This window comes from Mustela erminea, chromosome 20 (assembly GCF_009829155.1).
Source record: "Mustela erminea isolate mMusErm1 chromosome 20, mMusErm1.Pri, whole genome shotgun sequence".
NCBI lineage: Eukaryota > Metazoa > Chordata > Mammalia > Carnivora > Mustelidae > Mustela > Mustela erminea.
In genome coordinates this window covers 16623477-16643727 of record NC_045633.1, presented here as the reverse complement: position 1 = coordinate 16643727, position 20251 = coordinate 16623477, and the positions used below count along the sequence as shown (strand labels likewise).

General features: G+C 50.7%; 2 long non-coding RNA genes across 8 annotated transcripts in view; one reads left to right on the top strand and one right to left on the bottom strand.

Annotated features, from left to right (window-relative positions):
- Window positions 1-20251, bottom strand: part of LOC116581082 — a 76114-nt gene that overhangs the window by 28615 nt on the left and 27248 nt on the right. For 3 of the 7 annotated variants that reach the window (XR_004281875.1, XR_004281874.1, XR_004281877.1), the window contains 2 exons: window positions 12657-12828; window positions 3068-3263 (listed from right to left, as the gene is read on the bottom strand). This is a non-coding gene — a long non-coding RNA (uncharacterized LOC116581082). Of the gene's footprint in view, window positions 1-3067; window positions 3264-6761; window positions 7184-12047; window positions 12319-12656; window positions 12829-20251 lie in introns of those variants that run through there. The other 4 variants (XR_004281878.1, XR_004281876.1, XR_004281879.1 and 1 more) reach the window with 4 other exon arrangements.
- LOC116581083 lies at window positions 8937-16127 on the top strand. Its single transcript, XR_004281881.1, has 4 exons — window positions 8937-9486; window positions 9837-10152; window positions 10853-11086; window positions 15505-16127. It is a non-coding gene; the product is annotated as an uncharacterized LOC116581083 (long non-coding RNA).

The following is a 20251-nucleotide window of genomic DNA, read 5'->3' as shown; positions in this document are numbered from 1 at the left end:
GGATGAATGATCATTTCATCATTCCAGAGATGGGTTGTGAGTCAGGACAACTTTGATATATGAAATAATCTTTTTTATCTGTTGATATATTTACTGTTTGTCTCTCCTCCCTAGAACACAGGAGCTGCACAGGCAGGAAACTTGTCTGTCTAGTTCCCATCTGTACCTGGAGCCCGGTGCATTGTAGGCATTCAGCGGACGTTCTGTTGCATGACTGTCGAATGTCTATACGATGAGATAAGAGGTTGTGGTGGACGTTTGTGTCCAAGGTACGATGTAAAATCCACGGGATATCTGTATCCTCTGCTTCTCCCTGGGAACGGTTTATTTATTTCTAAAAGGTGTTGCTTCTCTCCTTCCTTTCCCATAGAATGGCCCGAAGAAAGGAACTACAGCCACTTGTGACTGGCATATCCTGGGATGTGGCTACACAGACAAAGGCTAGCATTCCCATTCTGCAGATGAAGAAACTGAGGCCAGAGAGGTCAAGGTCACGCAGGCTCCAGTGGCAGAGTGTGGACCTGAACCAGCATCCTTTCCACCAACCGGAAGACCAGCAGTGAGCCCACTCCCACCGGCTTTTCTGCCCCCTCCGCAGACCAGAGCTTCCGTGAGCAGCGGGAACAGTGGACCCTGCACAGGGGACTCTCAGGAGAGTGGCCTCTCGGCACCTCTTCCGAGTCAAGCAGCGAGATGGAATTTTCCCGAGAGTGAACCTGCTGCTTCCGGGCTCCCTCTGAACCAATCCGGTCAGGACAAATACTGCTCAGTCTGGTGGATCCTCTTAAACAGATCCAAATAAATAAGCAGGAGGCTTTGAATAATTGGCTTTTGCTTCTCAAAGCCAACTGCTATCAATATGAATCCTCCATCAGCCTCTTTCATTACGTTTCACTAAATTGTCTTTGGGGCTCGGCAAAAAGCTTAACTCTTTCCTTCCCGGCTGTTTTTAGGGCAACCCTCCCTTCCCTGTCTACAGAATTTTATGATCAACACAACACGTCCACACCGACGGTATGATTTCAGTCCAGACAGCACGCCATCCTGCGAAGTCCACAGGCGCTTTGAAAACCTGGGAACCCATGGATGGGTGCGTAGTTCATTTTCCAGCAACAGAAAGCTCATCTCCAGTGGACATAAAAATAAAGGGAATCAACTGAGAGAGAACTGAAATATGCAAAGGGAGTACCAGTTTTGGGTGCACTGTGATCACTACGATGGCTTAATTTCTCTGTCTCTGTCTCTCTCTCTTTTTTTTTAAAGTTATTTTGCAAGTCAGATTCATTCTCAAGCTGGTTTCTTTCACGACTATAATGGGGATACAACCAAGTGATGCTTCCCGCTTTTCTCATCCGCATCTCATCCCTGGGGCAGAGGGAGCACTGTTGTTCCCAACGTGCCACGGCAGAGGCTGGGGACTCGGCTCCAAGCACCTGCGTGGGTCACATGCCCACCCCTGACCTGGGCACCGCGGTTGGGGACTGACAGACGCTGGTGGGCTTCCTCCAGCCCGTTCCAGGGTTTGGAGTCAATTTCCCCCCAAAGCCCACTGATGCTGTCAGGGCGAGGGGAGAGGGTACAGATGCTGGAGAGGTGGTCGTCACATCTGTACCTCAGATTGATGTGAGGACAGGGAAAAACAGTGGGGGGGGGTGTGGAATTTCTCCAAGGGCGTTTGGTTACTTGGTCGTGGGGCGAAGACTAGAAGCCAGATTCAAGCCTTTGCATTCAGAGATCTGTCCAGACACCCATTTCTCCTCGTCCTTCGCCGGTGCTGATGTGTATCTTCCTTTTGGTCAGGAGCTGGGCAGTATCAGCAGAGTAAGATACTAGGGGCGAGGGAAGGCTCCCTTTGTGCCTTGTGGAGACCAAAAATCCCACGGAATTACCTTCTTCTGGGTTATAGCATGGCTCATTCAGTCACCAGAATTTACCCATGGAGCTGGGAACGCTGCTGGCCTTGGCCATCTGGAAACCTGTCTTTTTAATCAAGCATCTTTCAGTTACAAGTAGTAGAAATTTATTCAAGCCCGTTGGAGAGGGGGAAAAAAAAAAGGAGGGGCTTTATTCTAAGTATAGGATTCTCCATCTCATCCCCTATTCTCCTAGGAAATGACAACACAACCTTCTAGGCTGAAATATTTACTGTGGGAGACTGACTGACCTCGAGGCCTCTGTAGCCTGTGGGGTGGCTCACATGGGTCTTTCGGGGGGAGACTCTGTTCCTGTCACTCTCTCTGGGTTTAGGCGACTTCATGTAAGACCCAACCCCATTAGCATCCCTTCCGGCTAGCTCCCTTAGACTGAGTTTGATGGATGCGTTTAAGAGGAGAGGACAGCCAGAAAGCCTTTTCGGGGAGTGAAGGGAGGGATGAAGCAGAAATCTGGGAGACGACGTTTGCTCATGTCCTTATCCGCCTCGGATTCTCCGGAGCCCAGGCCCCAACGGTGAGTCACTTTCTGCAGAGCTGGCTTTCTGGTTCCGGTCCCACTGGGGCAAGCAGGAGGCTACTCCGGGCTGCCGGGAGGCACGTTGGCTTTATAAAGTCTCCTTCACTCACTTTCATGCAAGAGCTGGGACCATGGAGAGCTTCTTGGCTCTTCAAGTAGCCAAACACCACCAAGACAGGTGAGGGGGCACATCCTTAGGAAGATACCGGACAGCCCTCTGTGGCTGCCTTCCCCTACCATTGGACTAAATCATTTTGAATGACCTTTCCAGTTCACGGACTCCATAATTCCCTTCTCCTCCCAGAAGGATTCCCAAGGTTGAGATAACCCTATGAGAAAAGCAGATGCCTTCCCCCAGGAAGGAGTTAGTCCCTCCTTTGCTTCCCCAATGAATTCTGTAGAGTTTCCTCACTCCAATGTGTAGCATCGGTGTTAATTAAGAACTTTCTGGAAATGCAGACTCTTGGAGCCCATCCTAGACTCCAAAGCAGAATGTGGATTTTAGTAATATTCTCTGAGTCACTCATCTGCCCACTGAACTTTTGAAATGCACGCAATGCTGTAGTCAAGGCATCTCTAACCCACAATCTTCTATTGCACTCATTGGATTGCTTACCCGTGTCCAGGAGAACAGCCAAGGTCATGTCTATTCACCAGTGTATCCCCTTCTCCGTGGAAACGCTGGTCTCTAGGGCGTATGCCATAGCTCTTGGCGGGATGGGTGGATGATGGATGGATGGATGGACGGATGGATGGATGGATAGACGGATGGATGAGGCAAGTTTCACTGCCAGTCACGGAGGCCACCTGCCCTGGTGGAAGAAGCAAAGGGACCGGTCACTGAGCAGTTTGGCTGCCATCACTGTTTCTTGAACATCCAAATTCTGTGAGGTGGTTTGCCGACGTTTGACCATGAACTCCGCACAGAGCATTAGCAGGGGGGTTCGGATACGACCGTTTTCACACCTGACTAAGCGACGGAGCTGCTACGACAACCTGGAACTATGTGCTTTCTCCCCCGCCGCGCTGCCGCTCAGAGTACGCGCAAGCTCGCATTGGCCACCCAACGCCCAGGACTCTCTTTTCTGCTCTGGTGCACGGGCTCGTCTCTATCCCGGCGCTTACAGTTCCTGACAACAGCTTCTGCCCTCGGGGAGAGCACAGCGCGGCCTGAGGGCACTCTCCCGGTCCTGGGAGCACGACGAGTGGCCAGAGAGCAAGGCAGGTCGGGACTGTGCGGGGAGAGAACATTGCCAGGAGAAGCCCTCCACAAACAGGAGTGGGAGTCGGTGGGAAAACTCTGGGCACGTGCTCTACCTTGCCTCCCAGAGTCTCTTTTGGGATGGAGCCCCACTAGCCCACAAGGGGGACCAACTCAAAAAATAACTCAAAAAATACCCTTGGTTCTCTTTCCTTCTCTTACTACCCTCGGATGCTTCCTAGGATCGCCTCACAAATGCACGGTATTTAAACCCTTATCTTACAATCTTCTCGGAAACCACATCTGAGATGGCGTCTTCTAATGAACACCACTGCTGCCAGCAGGCTCTGATGGTCTGACACTGTGACAAGCACCTGTGCGCCTGATCTGCAGTTTTGGCAACAGCCCTGGGAGGTGGGCACGGCTGGATCTCCAGACAAAGACGATGTGGCCTGGGCGGACAGAGCGATGTGGGAAAACTCCCAGTGGGTAATGCGCCGAGTCAAGGTTTGGACCTATTTAGGCTTGGAGTCAAATCTCACGGTCTTCCTATACTCACTTCCCAAGACTATCTGACTCATGACCTGAGATCACGGATGTGAGGATGCTTGGTGACGAGGAGGAGCTCAACTCTCATTAACGTGTTTCTACAATAGGCGAACTTTGTCAAAATCTTTCTCTCCAGGGGGTTAGGACAAGCTGGCCAGGGCTTGAGTTGCAAGGGGTGTGACGCTTGGGTGTTGGGGCAAAGCCAAAGCCTGTGACAGAGGAGAGTGGAGATAGGAAGCAGGATTTTATGTCATCCACGGCAGTCAAAGCTGAGCGCCTGGTATGAGTAGGTATTCCATGGCAGGCTGGCAACCAGCCTTTATCTCACACCTCAGCTCTCAGTGGGCCACAGTGGCTTCCCGGAGCCCTGCACAGCGGGCAACTCTGAGGCTGCTTCCCCACCTCTGAGCGAAGGCAAGTCGCAATCGATTAGTGATGTCTGCCAAGGGTAGAGGCGTGGGGAGCGGTGGTACGCACGCGGCATGGAGGCACAGACTGGATTCCAGCGTGAGTCAGAAGTCTTCCTTTGGTGGGGACGGAAGCAACATTTACATTTCAAGTAGGCTTCCACTTTTGAAAGGGATGATTTCCCCTTGAAGAGAGTTTATCTTTAATTTGAACATATGTGGCGAAACCCAGGCACTATGCAAAATTAGAGCTTGATGATAACTCTCGAGGGGCAAGGCAGAGAGAAATCAGCACACGATTTACTGAGTAGGAAGCACAGGGAAGAGGAACCCATATGCACTGGGTGACTTGCTTTCTCTCCCTCTCTCCTTCCTTCCTTCTTGCCTTTATTCCTCCGCACAGTGTCCCCTGTGCTCTGGTGGGGGAGAAGAGGGGGCTCGGATGATACGGAGTCTTATCACAGCCCGTTCCAAGTCTGGGCTCTGCACCTCCAGACCCTCCAGATCCTTGGTCTCACTCAAGCAGCACCGACAGGTCCGGAGTCCTGTTTTCTCAACTTGCTGCGGCTGGGGGCGGGAGGCAAAGTACCTCCCCAACAGGTCACGGTGAATGGTGCAATCCGCCCATGAGGCGTGCTGAAGGGGAACTATAAATAATGCAGCCCCTTCTGCCCTTGAGTTTGGAGCTCCCGTATAGAGTCTGCCGCGTCACATCACTGAACCTCGGCACAGACCTGCGTGGCGGGGAGGTTCAGGCTTAACGCTCCCAATCTGACCCAGGACTGGTGCCCTTGACTGCAAAGGGACCTTGGCCACGAGCCGTTCAGGCCCTCCTGTGTGCGATGCTTTAGAATTCGGCTCAAATTTCCAAAGGGAATTCAAATATTTAGGTGAAATCCCATGGTATGGGCTTGTGAGGAATTCACCTTGGGATGATTTCTGTTCCTATTTAATTAATCATGGCCAGGTTACATGGTTTCACAGCGGAGATTCTCTAATAGGAAGTGGCTTTTCTTTTCTTTCTTTTTTTTTAATTTTTTATTTTTTATAAACATATATATATATATATTTTTAAATATTTTATTTATTTATTTGCAGAGAGAGAGAGAGTGAGAGCGAGCACAGGCAGACAGAGTGGAAGGCAGAGGCAGAGGGAGAAGCAGGCTCCCTGCGGAGCAAGGAGCCCGATGTGGGACTCGATCCCAGGACGCTGGGATCATGACCTGAGCCAAAGGCAGCTGCTTAACCAACTGAGCCACCCAGGCGTCCCTATAAACATATATTTTTATCCCCAGGGGTACAGGTCTGTGAATCGCCAGGTTTACACACTTCACAGCACTCACCATAGCACATACCCTCCCCAATGTCCATAACCCCACCGCCCTTCTCCCAACTTCCCTCCCCCCAGCAACCCTCAGTTTGTTTTGTGAGATTAGGATTCACTTATGGTTTGTCTCCCTCCCAATCCCATCTTGTTTCATTGATTCTTCTCCTACCCACTTAAGCCCCCATGTTGCATCACCACTTCCTCATATCAGGGAGATCATATGATAGTTGTCTTTCTCTGCTTGACTTATTTCGCTAAGCATGATACGCCCTAGTTCCATCCATGTTGTCGCAAATGGCAAGATTTCATTTCTTTTGATGGCTGCATAGTATTCCACTGTGTATATATACCACATCTTCTTAATCCACTCATCTGTTGATGGACATCCATCTGTTGATGGACTTCTTTCCATAGTTTGGCTATTGTGGACATTGCTGCTATAAACATTTGGGTGCACATGCCCCTTTGGATCACCACGTTTGTATCTTTAGGGTAAATACCCAGTAGTGCAATTGCTGGGTCATAGGACAGTTCTATTTTCAACATTTTGAGGAACCTCCATGCTGTTTTCCAGAGTGGTTGCACCAGCTTGCATTCCCACCAACAGTGTAGGAGGGTTCCCCTTTCTCCGCATCCTCGCCAGCATCCGACATATCAGATAAAGGACTAGTGTCCAAAATCTATAAAGAACTTAGCAAACTCAACACCCGAAGAACAAATAATCCAATCAAGAAATGGGCAGAGGACATGAACAGACATTTCTGCAAAGAAGACATCCAGATGGCCAACAGACACATGAAAAAGTGCTCCATATCACTCGGCATCAGGGAAATACAAATCAAAACCACAATGAGATATCACCTCACAGCAGTCAGAATGGCTAAAATCAACAAGTCAGGAAGTGGCTTTTCTAAGCTGAGTCTTGCATTCAGCCGATTAACGGGAGAGAGGGGAGATATATATTGTTCTTCTGGGGCAAAGGCTGGTTTGGAAGCTCGGCTTGATGCAACAGTGCCACAGAAGGAGGACGGGAAGTGGATTTCCTTGGTTGGCAGGAGATGGTTGGTGCTTGAGTACCTGAAGACTGAGGCGGAGGCCAGGATCTGGGGGATGCAATGCCGAGATTGATTACACATGTCTGTCATGGGCCACGCTGGGGAAGCAACGGTAGCCGTGCATATGTGCCATCTCTTCTCCAAAAGGAAGTTGTCTAGAAAAACAGGGCATGTGGAACAGACACCAACCATCCTGGAAGTGAAGGAAAAAAAAAAAAAAAAAACTGGACAAGGTCCATCCTGACCACCCGTTACTGGAGGGAGAAATTTTGATTTAGACGTTGGCAGTCTCCAGAAAGAGCTAGTCTCTCCGTCCTCCACTGTTTCCTAAGAGGATGAGCCAAAAGTATTGTTTCAGACCTCATGCAAATGAGGTTTCCAGGCAGAGGAGAGACAAGAGAGAGAAAAGCAAATGCTGCCTTTTGGCACCGGGTGCTGACTAGCAGAGCCGTGAAAGAAACCGCTTTGTGGGACCACCTTAAGAATGCGGTTGTGATTTTCCCTGGCACTTGCATTTCTTCTAAAGCAGGGCGGTGGGAAGAGTTCATTCAGCTTCAGATACAGATTCAAATACTGACTCCGTCATCTATGGCCTGAGCAACCTTGGACAGGCCACTTGAACTTTTTCTTTTTTTCTTTCCTTTTTAATGATCTGTTTATTGTCTTGAGGGTGAGCGTGCGCACACAACACCAGTGTGGGCAGGGGGAGGGGCTGGGGGAGAGGGAGAGAAAAAGGATCCCGGCTGAGCATGGAGCCCGACCTGGGGCTCAATCCCATGACCTGAGATCATGACCAGAGCCGAAATCAAGAGTCAGAGTTTCAAGAGACCGGGCTACCCGGGCGCCCTGTCACTTGAATGTTCTCAGTCTAGTTTTCTTCTCGTGAAAATTGAGACTAAAAAACAAAAAAACAAAAAACATTTAAGGGACAAGATTTTCCCCAAAGTAGAATATTAATACCTTCCATGTGCAGTCAACAGGTGTGGACGCAACGAGCGAGGTGTCAGGTGCCCGGAAGGTACACAGCAGTGTGGATTCCCAAAGGGAAAATACTGGCTAATTAGGGCCAGGCCGCCCTGGTTTTACCCTCCTCTTTTGCTCCTACCCTTGAGGTTCTGGATCCCTTCTTTTCAGAGGTCATGCTTTCCAGAACGTCTCTAGAGAAAAGAAAAAGAGCTTCCGATCTTGTGGCTTTGGTCATTTTACCACCTCCCACGGATTTGGAAGACTCTGTGGGACACAGTGGTGAGTTGGTTTAAGCTTATCTCGGCGGCGATGATTCGGGTCACCAGATCTCCTTCTGCATGGATGTCCTGGATTTTCTGCGGTTGGGAGAGGGAGACTGGGGCTGCCTTCTACCCAGATCTCTATGAAGCTCCCAGGCAAAGGGTCAGTGCCCCGATGTTTTCCCACCGTCTCGTTCTTTCTGAAGTTCAAGTTCTGCATATCATTTTTGAAGGGTCTGGAATCACGCAGCCCCTTCAGACCCAAGGAGAATGAGGTTTCCGTCGGAGCCACTGAGGGCCTCAGACAGGAAGGACCTGGGGGGACTGGCAGGCCGTCCTTACCCAAACATCTCTGCTAGCAGAAGGAAAGTCTGTGCAGATGTCTGGGCCCACAACCTTCTCGGTCTCAAGGTGAGCCACGACTCTCCAGCAGCCCGTGGATGGGGAATTCAAGCATTTCTAGCTTGTGTTTTTACCACCCTCCATTCTGGTTCAATATAGCTAAGCTTCTGTGGTAGGAACACATCCAAATGGTACATCTGTCTGCTAATTCTGCACCCAAGACCCCCCCGCCCCCCCATCATCCTTCCATCCTTGGCCCCAGCTGTGTAGACACCTGGTCTACCAGGGTCCTTCCTTACTTTGGAATTTAAACCACAGTAGTTCTGTTTCTGTTTTATTTTTCCCCCAGCCTGGCTACTAAGAGAAGATCAAGGCTGGTGCCTGGCTGGCCCCAGATTCTCCTCTTGCAAGCTGAGAGGCTGGAAGTCTACGTCCAGAGTGAGGCAGCGACTGGGATGTGCGGTTGGCCTTATGCAAATGTCTTGCTCACGCAATGGAAAGGTCCCGGTCTCTGGGCCTTTTTCAGAGCCCTGAGACATGGAGCCCGGGAGGCATCTCCCCACAGGCAATCAAGGGAGAAGCTTAAGCCGATTCTTCTGTTTTCTGGCAGCAGCCTTTGCTTGCCTTCTCCCTCTGGGGAAATTAGCTTGCTGGCTCAGAGAGAGGGAAAATAAACAAGTCTAACCTGAAATATGCATTAGAGTTTAGCTATTTTTGGAGGTTCCCGAGATTGAAAATGGCTGAAAGGCTGACCACTTGGCATCTGTCCTGCATGAGCTCTCGGAGGCTCTGCAGGGAGAGAGAGGGGAGAGACGTGCCCATCACAGGGCTGAGGCGGGCGGGGGGATCTGTGCAGCTGGTCAACAGAACTGGGGCCTGGACCAGCCTGTTCCTCTTAGCGCCTGGCTCCGAGAAGAGGTGAAGGGAGGTGAGTCAGGATGGGTGTGTAAGTTTGTGATTCAGCGGGCGGCTGGGCTCTCCACCGTGATGAGTGTGTCTCCCCCGAGTGACGGAGCCGGAACTTTGGGCATGTTCCGGTCCTTCCGCATCAGAAGGGAGGGGAGGTCTCGTTCAGCCACATTAGACTGTGAGTTTGCCAAATGGGGGGGAACGGCTTCCACTGTGGACTGAAGCCTGGTCTCCCCAAAACTCCTACGTTGAAGCCCCTCAGGTATGGGGAGGTGGGCCTTTGGGAGGTGATCAGGTCGTGCCGGCGAAGCCCCCTGTGGTGGAGAAGAGAACTAACCCTTTCTCCTTCTCTTCCGTGGGGGCACCCAGTGAGAAGGCGGCCGTCTTCAAACCAGGACGAGCTTCTTCCCAGAGACCAGATCTGCCACCACCCTGACCTTGGACTTCCAGCCTCCAGAACCACAACAAATCAATGTTTGTGGTTTAAGCGCCTCCCCCCCAACCCGTCTGTGGTATTTTGTCACTGCAGCCCGAATGGACTAAGACCACCCGTCATCTCTCTCTGCATCCACAGCCCTCAGTAGGACGCCTGGCACACAGCAGGTGCTCAATATATGCTTGTTGCGTAAACGGACCTTTATCCATGACCTCACCTGCAGATCCTCTCACGGAGAAGGAAACAGAGGTGAGAGCAGGTTATGTCAGTGCCCATGCCCTCGCCTCGTGGCTCTCTGCGTGAGAGCCACATCCCCACCCACAGGCAGCATGGGGTTAAAGCCCCAGGAGCCCCGACGGGTGGGGGATTGGAGGGTGAACACCCCAGTGTCTTTTCCCTACAAGTGGGGCAACCCAGGGGCGCCATCTTGCAGAGATGCCTGCTGGGGACCAGACTGGGCACCCCCCCGGTTCCTCTCCTTCCCTGCCTCTCTTCCCTGCACCCTCCCTCGGGCTCCTGGGGTCCCCTCCTGAAGGTCTCGCCTTGCTTGCTCCTGAGGGCTCTGGCTTGAGATTCGGGGTGGGGGGGGGCTGTGTGGGCTGGCCCAGGGCAGGGAGCTGATGGACAAGGGGTCAGAACGTGGCCCGGGTGCGCTTCTCACTCTCCACCTGCGTCCTCCCCACGCGGCAGCCGAGCAGATGCGATGCCTCCCGGTGCACACAGAGCTGGCCCTCAGGGGCCCCTTTCAACTCAGCAGGGGCCTGATACACCCACCGGGCTGCTGACACACTCATCAGGGAGCAGACACACTCATGGGGAGGCAGGGGAGTCAGAGGCGAGCTTGTGTGGGAATCAAGAGACAAGGGTCCGCTCCCCGGTCTGCTTCCAGAGCCGTGTGACTCTTGGGAGCCTCCTGGGCTCACTGCACCTCCCTTCCCTGCTTTCATAGGAGGTGACGAACAGCAACCCAGAGGTCTGCCAGCAACCCAGAGGTCCGCGGACAGGCGAGTGCATAAACAGAATGCGGTAGCTCTGTACCTGGGAGACCCGCCCCCGGAGAAGGAATGACGTCCTGACACAGGCTGCCACGTGTGTGAACCTTGAAGACACGAGACCCCTGAAGGCGCCGGACAGGGAAGGTCCCAGGCTGTGTGACGTCGTCCCGGTGGGATTTCCGGAGCAGGTGAATCCACAGAGATAGAACATAGATGAGAGATTCCCGGCGGTTGGGGCAAAAGGGAACTGGGGCTGCCTGCTGAGTGGGTATGGGGTTTCCTTTCGGGGATGCCGGACGAGTCTGGGAATGAGGCAGAGGTAGTGGTTACACGACACTGCGGGATACACGGACGGCCATCGAGCAGCTCGCGTCATAACGGCTCATGGTCAATGTGACGTTAGGCATGTTTCCCCTTAAAAAGGAGGAGGATGTTGGGGGTTAACCCACTGGTGCTCCTTCTGCAGCTGCACAGTCAGGTCTCCAGGGAGCTTTAAAAATACCGACAGTGGGCCCCATTCCAGAAAGTCTGATTCCGTTAGAAATTTTTATAAAACTTCTCCCGGAGATCCTAACCTGCCACAAGGTTCAGAATCCCCGAACGGTATTGGAGGTTCCTGCCGTCTCGGCGCCTCCCGGCGTAGCATGGATTTGAGTCCCCAGACCTCTGTTTTGGTGCTATTTTAAATCTTCTTTGCTGATTGTGGAGTAAAAGCCTGAAGAACAATTCTTGTTGTAAAGACGTTAGAGGCACAGGCTCATAGGAGAGGGAAGTTTTGCCACAGGGGGTGGTTTCAGAGGAGATGAATTCTGGGCATCTGGAACCATCTCTCTAGCCCCTGGCCCCGGACGGCCAGCCACCTTCCGCCACAACAAAGTGTCCCTCCCAGTGGTGCCCTGACCCTCTGCAGAGCTAACACGTAAGGTCACACGGGCAACTCCAACCACTTAAAGATGTTAAGGCTACAATGGATTCTGTTCCATCCAAACACCCACTCTGAGGACCTACTGTGTGCCAGGCCAGCCTGGGTGAGGACCTACTGTGTGCTGGGTGGTGGAGATGAACAGGAGAGAGCCACCAAGAGTTGGGCCGGACAGAAGCGTTGTACGAGAGAGCAACAATGTTCCGAACGGTGGTTAACCTGGGTAGCATCCAAATCAGCTGAGTAAGAAGATTGCCTTCACCCATGTGGGGGGCATCGTCTGCTGTGCTGAGGGCCCAAGTAGAACAAAAAGGCAGAGGAAGGGCAGACTTGCTCTCTGTGCCAGAGCTCAGATGGCCGTCTTCTCCTGCCCTCAGACATGGGCAAGTCTGGTTCTTGGCCTTTGCAGTTGGACTCGACAGGTGCCTTTGGCTCCTGGGTTTCTCAGGCCTTTGGGTTTGGGCTGGAACAACATCTCTTGCCTCTGTGGGTCTCCAGCTTGTAGACAGCAGATCAAGGGACTCCTCAGCCTCCTTAATTGCATGAGCCAATCCCTTTTAATAAACCCCTCTCTCTCCCCACTGTCTCTCTCTCTCTTTCTCTACCGATTTGGTTCTGTTTCTCTGGGGAGCTGTAGTTACATGGCTAGGAAGTGGTCATCACAGAAACCCGGTCCCTGACCACCACGTCTGCCCTCACGGGTTTCAGGGCACACCTTGACCTTGCTGCTTGGAGACACGGGTGGTGTCGCAAAGAGAGAGGAACAGATGATTTGCTCCCCCTGAGGGAGACCTTCCTCCGCTCTCCTACCCCCCAGCCACCCACTGTGTACTCACCTGGAGCTTTGCTGTGCAAGAGGGTGGCCACGGGCAGGTGGGAGGCAAGGCTTGGTGATTTTAAAAGTGGGTGTAGGGCGGACAGAGGGAAGTCTTTCTGGAGTCAGCCGGCCTGAGTCTGAGTCTTACTTGGTGACCTCGGACGAACATCTCTGAGCACCCGCGGCTTCACCTGGAAATGGAAAAGACGAGAGTCATCATCATGGTAAAAACGAGAAGAGAGAATTCATGTCGAAGCTTGGCAGATTGTAAACCCTCAAATGTCAGTTACCATTTGGAAGCTAAAAATGCCTTCCCATTACGGTCTGAATGCGTTCTAGCTTTGGAAATAGCTCCAAATTCCATTTATGTTAAGAATCGCCTTCTGTTCTCCAGGCCTGTGTGTGTGATGGTCCCTGGGACTTGGGTGACCATCAACTGTGGCCGGGATGAGGTCCTGCGTGCTCTGGAGGCCACGGAGGGAGACTGGGGGACCCCGAGCGACTCCCTTCTGCTCTGTGCTAATGGATTTGGAGACCTGGAGGTCAAAAGCCTGCGATGCTTCGACACATCTAAGAGACACTCTTTCCGCATCTTGAGTGCGATGGAATTAGCTGGTGCGGATGTATTTCAGGAAATTCCTAGAATTCCCGGGTTATAGGAGAATATATTTGGACCATTCTAACAATGCTTGCGCATTCTTTGTGATAGTCTGCTGAAACAGTCATCCCTGTTTAAAAGGCCCAGAGATAGCAACTGTACTCTCTTTTAAATTAAGAAAAAAATGAATAGGTAATCCATGCACATGGCGTAAAATTTAAAAGGGTTCGCAGCCTCCGCACGGCAGCTTCCCTGTCCAGAGTCAACTACTGATGCTGGTCTCTCCTATGTCTTTCCAGAAACAGCTGCGCACGCGTGCGTTATCCGCTGCCCGCCCTCCCTCCCTCCCCCGCGCCCGGCGGACGCTGACTACAGTCACCATTCTGTACTGGCCCCCTCCCACCCTGGTCAATTTTAACAATATGTCTGGGGGATTGTTCTATATTGCTCCAAAGCAGTATTCCATTTCCAGGATGTACCATAATCTATCTTCCCCAAAACTTATTTATAGCTTTTAGGTTATCCTTGCTGTTTCGCTCCTGCCAGCAATACCGCCCATAACCTTTGTCTTTGCAGCATCTCCCACGAGTCCGAGTGGGACTGCAGGATAACTTTCCCCGGGGGAGTTTCTGGGTCACCGAGTATGTGCATTTTTTAATTTCGAGAGTTTGGGCCACTGTTGGTAGGACTGCAAACCGGTGCAGCCACCATGGGAAACAGTATGGAGGTTCCTCAAGGAAGTAAAAATAAAACGGCCCTATGATGCAGCAATCCCACTTCTGGGCATTTATGTAAAGGAAACGAAATCACTCTGTTGGAGAGCGATCGGTAGCCCCCATGTCTACATTATTCCCAATAGTCAAGACACGGAGACAATGTCAGTTGTCCATCACCAGATGCGCGGATAAAGAAAACGTGATAGACACGCACACAGAGACAGACAATGGAGTATAATTCAGCCATAAAAGAAGCAATTGCTAGGGGCACCTGGTGGATCAGTGGGTTAAAGCCTCTGCCTTCTGCTCAGGTCATGATCCCAGGGTCTTGGGATCGAGCCCCGAGTTGGGCTCTCTGCTCAGCGGGAAGCCTACTTCCTCCTTTCTGCCTACTTATGATCTCTCTGTCAAATAAATAAATAAAATCTTTAAAAAGAAAAAAAGAAGGAATTGTGACCATTTGCGACAACACGGCTGGACCTTGAGGGTATGAGGCTAAGTGAGATAAGTCAAAGACAAATACTGTATGATTTCACTTACACGGGGAATCTAAAAAAAAAAAAAAAAAGCCAAACTTACAGAAACAGAGTAAAATGGCAGTTGCCAGGGGTAGGGGTGAGGGAAGTGGGGAGAGCGTGGTACAAACTGCAAGTTCTAAGATCAACGCGTTAGGGAATCTAGTGCAGAACACAGTGGCAACGGAGAAGTTCGAGATGAGATTCCAGCTTTGATATCTATGTGTCTTAAAACTTAGCGAGTGAGCGTATTTTCAGGTGTTAAAGAGCTATTAATATTTTATTTTAGTTTTTAGAGATTTTGTTTATTTATTAGACAGAGCTCACAAGTAGGCAGAGAGGCAGGCAGAGAGAGAGGAGGAAGCAGGCTCCCTGCTGAGCAGAGAGCCCGATGCGGGACTCGATCCCAGGACCCTGAGATCATGACCTGAGCTGAAGGCAGAGGCTTAACCCACTGAGCCACCAAGGAGCCCTGATATTTTATTTTTAAACGAAGGACATTTGGTCCATTTTTTCATTGAGCTGCTGGCCTTTTTTGAACGGATGTACAGGATTTCTTTCCATTTAGCAAATGACCTTTCCTTCCGCTTTGCATAAATATTTTCCCCACTATGTCGTAAATCTTTTTAAACTCGGTGGCTTTTAAAGGCAGACATTGCTTATCTATTTGTTCAAAGGCATCTCTCTTTTATAAATGGATGCTAACGTGTAGTAGTGCTTCATGTTTTCTTTTCAACAAGATTTTATTAAAAAAAAAAAGAAAAAAAGAAAACCCTTTCTGTTTTCTGTTCGTATTTTAATGGCTGCATTATGTTATGTTTAGGTCTCGGCTCTCCATCGGGGATTTCAGTGCAAGGTGCGGAATGAGGATCCCCCTTTCTCTCTCTCCAGATGCTTTCCCAGTTGTTACCTTTATGGAGTAATCAGTCTCTCTCCCACTGATGGGAGTGTGATATCCGTATACGCTAATGTCCTGTACGTACTGGGGTCTGCTGCTGGCGTTTCTCCTCTGACATTCTCCACCCTTGGTCTCTACAGATCTCCCGTCTTTTCGTCCCGACTCCTCTCAAACATGAGAAAGGAAGTTCCTGCCTATTTGCCTGGATTCTGCTTTTGCGATGGCTTCTATCTGGGACCCAACTCAGGTGAGAAAGGAGGACATTCATCAAGAAATGCATCCCCTCCGTTAGGCGCAACCACAGTCTCTCAGAATTCAGAGGTTCCAAACTGCTGCACTGGACTGGAAAGACAGGATGAAAAACGGGCTGACCTCCTCTCTTGCAGAGAACCAGCTAATGATAATAATGATGACGTCAATGATTATAAACTACCATCCCGGGGTGCTCGGCAGGCTAAATATGTTATTTCATCGATCCCTCGGGCAACTGGCAAGTTCGCGTTTTTGTATCCGCATAGCACAGAAGAGAGAAGTGAAGGGACGGGTGCCCAAGACAATGCGACATAGAGATGGCGTCTGGACGTAGGTGTAACTGATTCCAAAGCGAGGGTCTTCCTCTTTCTGGAATGTGGGATCTCGGGTGCAACACAGCCAAGGAGATCACTTTCATTTACTTGTCCCCTCCTTCATAAATCTATCCCCCCCTTTTTAAAGATTTTATTTATTTGAGAGAGACAGAGACAGAGACAAGGACAGTGAGGGGGAGCACAGATGGGGAGGAGAGGGAGAAACAGACACCCTGCTGAGCAGGGAGCCCAAACGTAGGGCTCAAGCCCAGGACTCTGGGATCATGACCTGAGTCAAAGGCAGATGCTTAACCGGCTGAGCCACCCAAGCGCCCCTTATGATCACTTTGGAGCACTTGGTCACTACTGACAAGAGTCAGAAAATCATCTACCTTTGGGGCAGACAGGGGACGTAAATGAATGAAGTTGCCCAGACGGGATCAGTAGGGAGCTTTGAGGACCACAGGAAGATGAGGAGAGGGAGAAGCAGGCTCCCTGCCGAGCATGGACCTGACACAGGGCTTGATCCCATGACCCATGAGATCATGACCTGAGCCCAAACCAAGAGTCAGACGCTCAACCGACTGAGCTACCCAGGGCCCCCTCTAGATTTTTTTGTGAAAGCTCCCAATTTTTAGATGTCAGTGAATTAGAAAAACACTCAATGTATGTTCTTTAATTGGGGCGCCTGGGTGGCTCAGTGGGTTAAGCCGCTGCCTTCGGCTCAGGTCATGATCTCAGGGTCCTGGGATCGAGTCCCGCATCAGCCCCTCTGCTCATCAGGGAGCCTGCTTTTCTCTCTCTCTCTCTCTGCCTTTCCGTCTACTTGTGATCTCTGTCTGTCAAATAAATAAAATCTTTAAAAAATAAAATAAAATAAAATGTAACGCTTAATTCTGAAAGTTGCCTTGTAGAAAGTGCATTAAACAAACATTTATTCCACCAAACATGACTCAGCAACGGAAGGGAACGAATTACTGGTACACTTAGAAAATGAATGACTCTTGGAAACAAAGTGCTGAGCAGAAGGCAGGCACATAAAAGGACATGTGGAGTACATCCACTTCTTTGAAATTCTAGAACAAGCAACACTCAGCAGTGACAAGGGCAAGGATTGACCGGGAAGGGAGAGAGGACCCTTTCAGATCTCCCGTATCTTCAGAGGGGTTTGGATTATGTTGATAGATGGTTTTGTCAAAGCCGAGGGAATGTATGCCTGACACGTGTCTATTTCAACGGATGTAAATTCTGCACACAAAAAAAATGCAGAGACAAACATTAAACTCTACTGAACGACGATCGTGCCGTCGTGTTTAGGAGGAAGGATCCTGATGTCTGCAACTTACTTTGAAATGAACGAAGAATTAGAGGGACTCAGGGATGGACAGATGCACGGAGGGAAGGACCGATCAGTACCAGATCATGATTAGGAGAATGTTAATGAATCAACATTGCTGTGCACTTGACATAATAACCTGGTGGGGAAAATGAGCCGAACGAATGAAACTACCTGTGGGCTGGTACGCACCCCTGAACCTCTCTGACTTGTCTCCGTCACACGTCCCCACCATCCCATGACATTACGTCATCGCAGCAAGTTCATCACCCACGGACTTTCCCTGAAGCCAAGCTCTTTGTCCTTCCATCCACCTTGCACAAGGCTTGACAGAGCCGGCACGGTTCAGTGAGCGAAGGAACGAGAAAATCCATGCCCCGATCACATCACGAACGCTTGTCCACCACGACCTGCCTCAGACGGAAGCGAGCCCGGCCACCTTCTCATTCATCAGCGGGAAAGAAGAAAACCATTCTGGCCACAGCTCCCCAGCTCCTTCTGCTAACCCAGCTTGCCACATCGGCATTCTCTCTCCATGGGGCATTTCAGTTCAGAGGGGACAGGGATGAGCCCAGAGCAGTCCCTTCGTTAGAGATCAGGGTTCAGGAAGAGTGTCTGCTGGGCGGGTGTGGATGCTGCCTTCAGAGGGTGAGCAAATGGGCAGCATTTCGGGGCGAGTGGCTGTGTCTATGTTGCACGGCCACTGTGTGTCCTGGGCCATGGTTGGGACAACAGAGACGACGAACCAGGAGTATTAAGAGTCTCGTATCAGAGTCTCAGAGGTGCCACCTGTCAGAGCCGAGGGGAGAAGGGAACAGGGGAGGAGCTTTCTGCTCTAAACACACTCTCTGAAAGTGGCAATAATTTTAAAGATTTTATTTATTTATTTGACAGAGAGAGATCACAAGTAGACAGAGAGGCACAGAGAGAAAGAGAGGGGGAAGCAGCCTCCTTGCCGAGCAGAGAGCCCAATGCAGGGGCTCGATCCCAGGACCCTGAGATCATGACCTGAGCTGAAGGCAGAGGCTTTAACCCACTGAGCCACCCAGGCGCCCCTGAAAGCGGCAATAATTTTAAAAGGCAATTTGCCGTCATCACAGTTGTTAAGGTTATGATGCACGCAGATCAGAGGCAGCAGGGTCGGTCTTGTAAATATGGGATTGATCGCCGGAGGTCAAACCTGCAGCCATCTAGCTTGTAGTCAGAAGGGAGCCCCTTTCTCTGTGCTTTCCCCCAAACTAGTTGCATCACTTACTAGCATCTTGGCTTCCTTGCCCTCCCCCCAAAATACCACACTTTGGACTTGCCTTGGCCAATGAAACATGAGTAGGAGTACCCCGAGTCCCGTCCGAGCGGAAGGTTTAAGAGCCAAGTTCTTTTTTCTCCTCGGCCAAAAGATTGTGGCTGAGATTGTGCCCCCGATTGTGAGGGCTTGTAGGTCCTAGAGAGAAGCCACAGAACACAGCCCCGGCGGGCTCTGAGAGACACGGAACATGAGCGAGAGACAAATATTTTTGCTGTCAAGTCTTTGGGCTTTTGGGGTCATTTGTTTTTGCAGCATACCTCACGGGTCCTAACTGATATGCTCTAGCCAGCCAAGACAGCTCCTGCCCCAGTGCCATGGACATGGTCCTCTAGATATTAAGACTTCCCCATCAAACTTCGGTCTCCTTCTATGAAAACTGCACAGAATAAACCACCTTGGATAAAGATAAAGATAAGCCAATTTGGGTGTCACGACGCTCTGGGAGGGTGGCTGTTAAGCAGAGAGACCAGGCGGGCTGGTGAGGATAGGATGGCTGCCAGAGGCCAGAGGGCCACGGGGCAACGTGGAGCCCTGGACCTACTCGTCGCTAGCTGTGTAGCTTGGGCCCAAACCCTTGGCCTCTTTAGTACTCTAAACCCGCCAGACGGGGTGGATGTGAGCTCCTAGGGAAGAACTAGGTCAGCTGCAAGGCGTACTGTTGGGGTTCTTGTTGCTTTTTTTTCCCCCCCTCCTTCTCCTCCTCCTCCTCCTCTTAATTGGCCTGGATAACATGGAGGAAGGGCAGGAGATGGTAAGTGAAGCATGAACAAGGCGGGACGAGCTTGGAGACTGAGGGGGCCCCAGGAAGGGGCCCCGTGCTCTGAGTTCCTGGCAGACACATTCGGAAGGCAGCGTAGCCTTTCGCTAATGTTAACTTTTCTTGGCAGCATGGGGCAAAGGTAAGAGGGGTGAAGACAGATCTCTTCTCAAAAAAGTTCTTTTTTAAAAAAATGCATAAAATAAAAGAATCACAATCACATAGGGAACCAATTTTACTGCTGCCGAAGTATTTAAAAATACCAATTTGTGACAGAATTAATATACATACTTCCTCGCTAGTGCATTAAACGACTAGATCCATTGACAGATCTAATAAATACCAAGACTTCAGAGCTGTACTGAGCACAGACGATGTTTTACAATGTCTACAACTATTTTAACGTGACGGGAAGGTGTGTTGGCTTTCCCTTGGGAACAAAGTCATGATAAAGTAAGTCCTACCATGCCTGGTTGTCTCTGTTCAGTTGAAGGAAATGGAAACATCCAGGTAGAGGTCACTGAAAATTTTTTCCTAATTTGTTCCCATTCAAGTCCATGGACTCCCAAAATTAGAGCCAGGACACCTAGAGGCTCTGTGGATCCCAGGGGAAGGAACCCTGTTCTAGATGCATTTTCTCAAGGGGTTCACATCCTTTCTCTGAAGCCTCAAGGTCTTCATGACCAAGATGGCGTTCTCTGTTCCTGGTGTTCTTCTTAGGGGTGGAATTTATTTATCCTACAGTGAGCTGCCCTCGTGGGGGCCTTATTCTCTGGCTCATCGGTTTCAGGGGATAGCACCAAGATAAGGAAGGAGCACACCCAGCCCCTCCTCCTCTTCCCTGAGGTCCCAAAGAGGGACAAGAGACGGGGAGGGACAGGAGAAGCAGTGAGAGTACACGGAACAACAGACCAGGGAACAA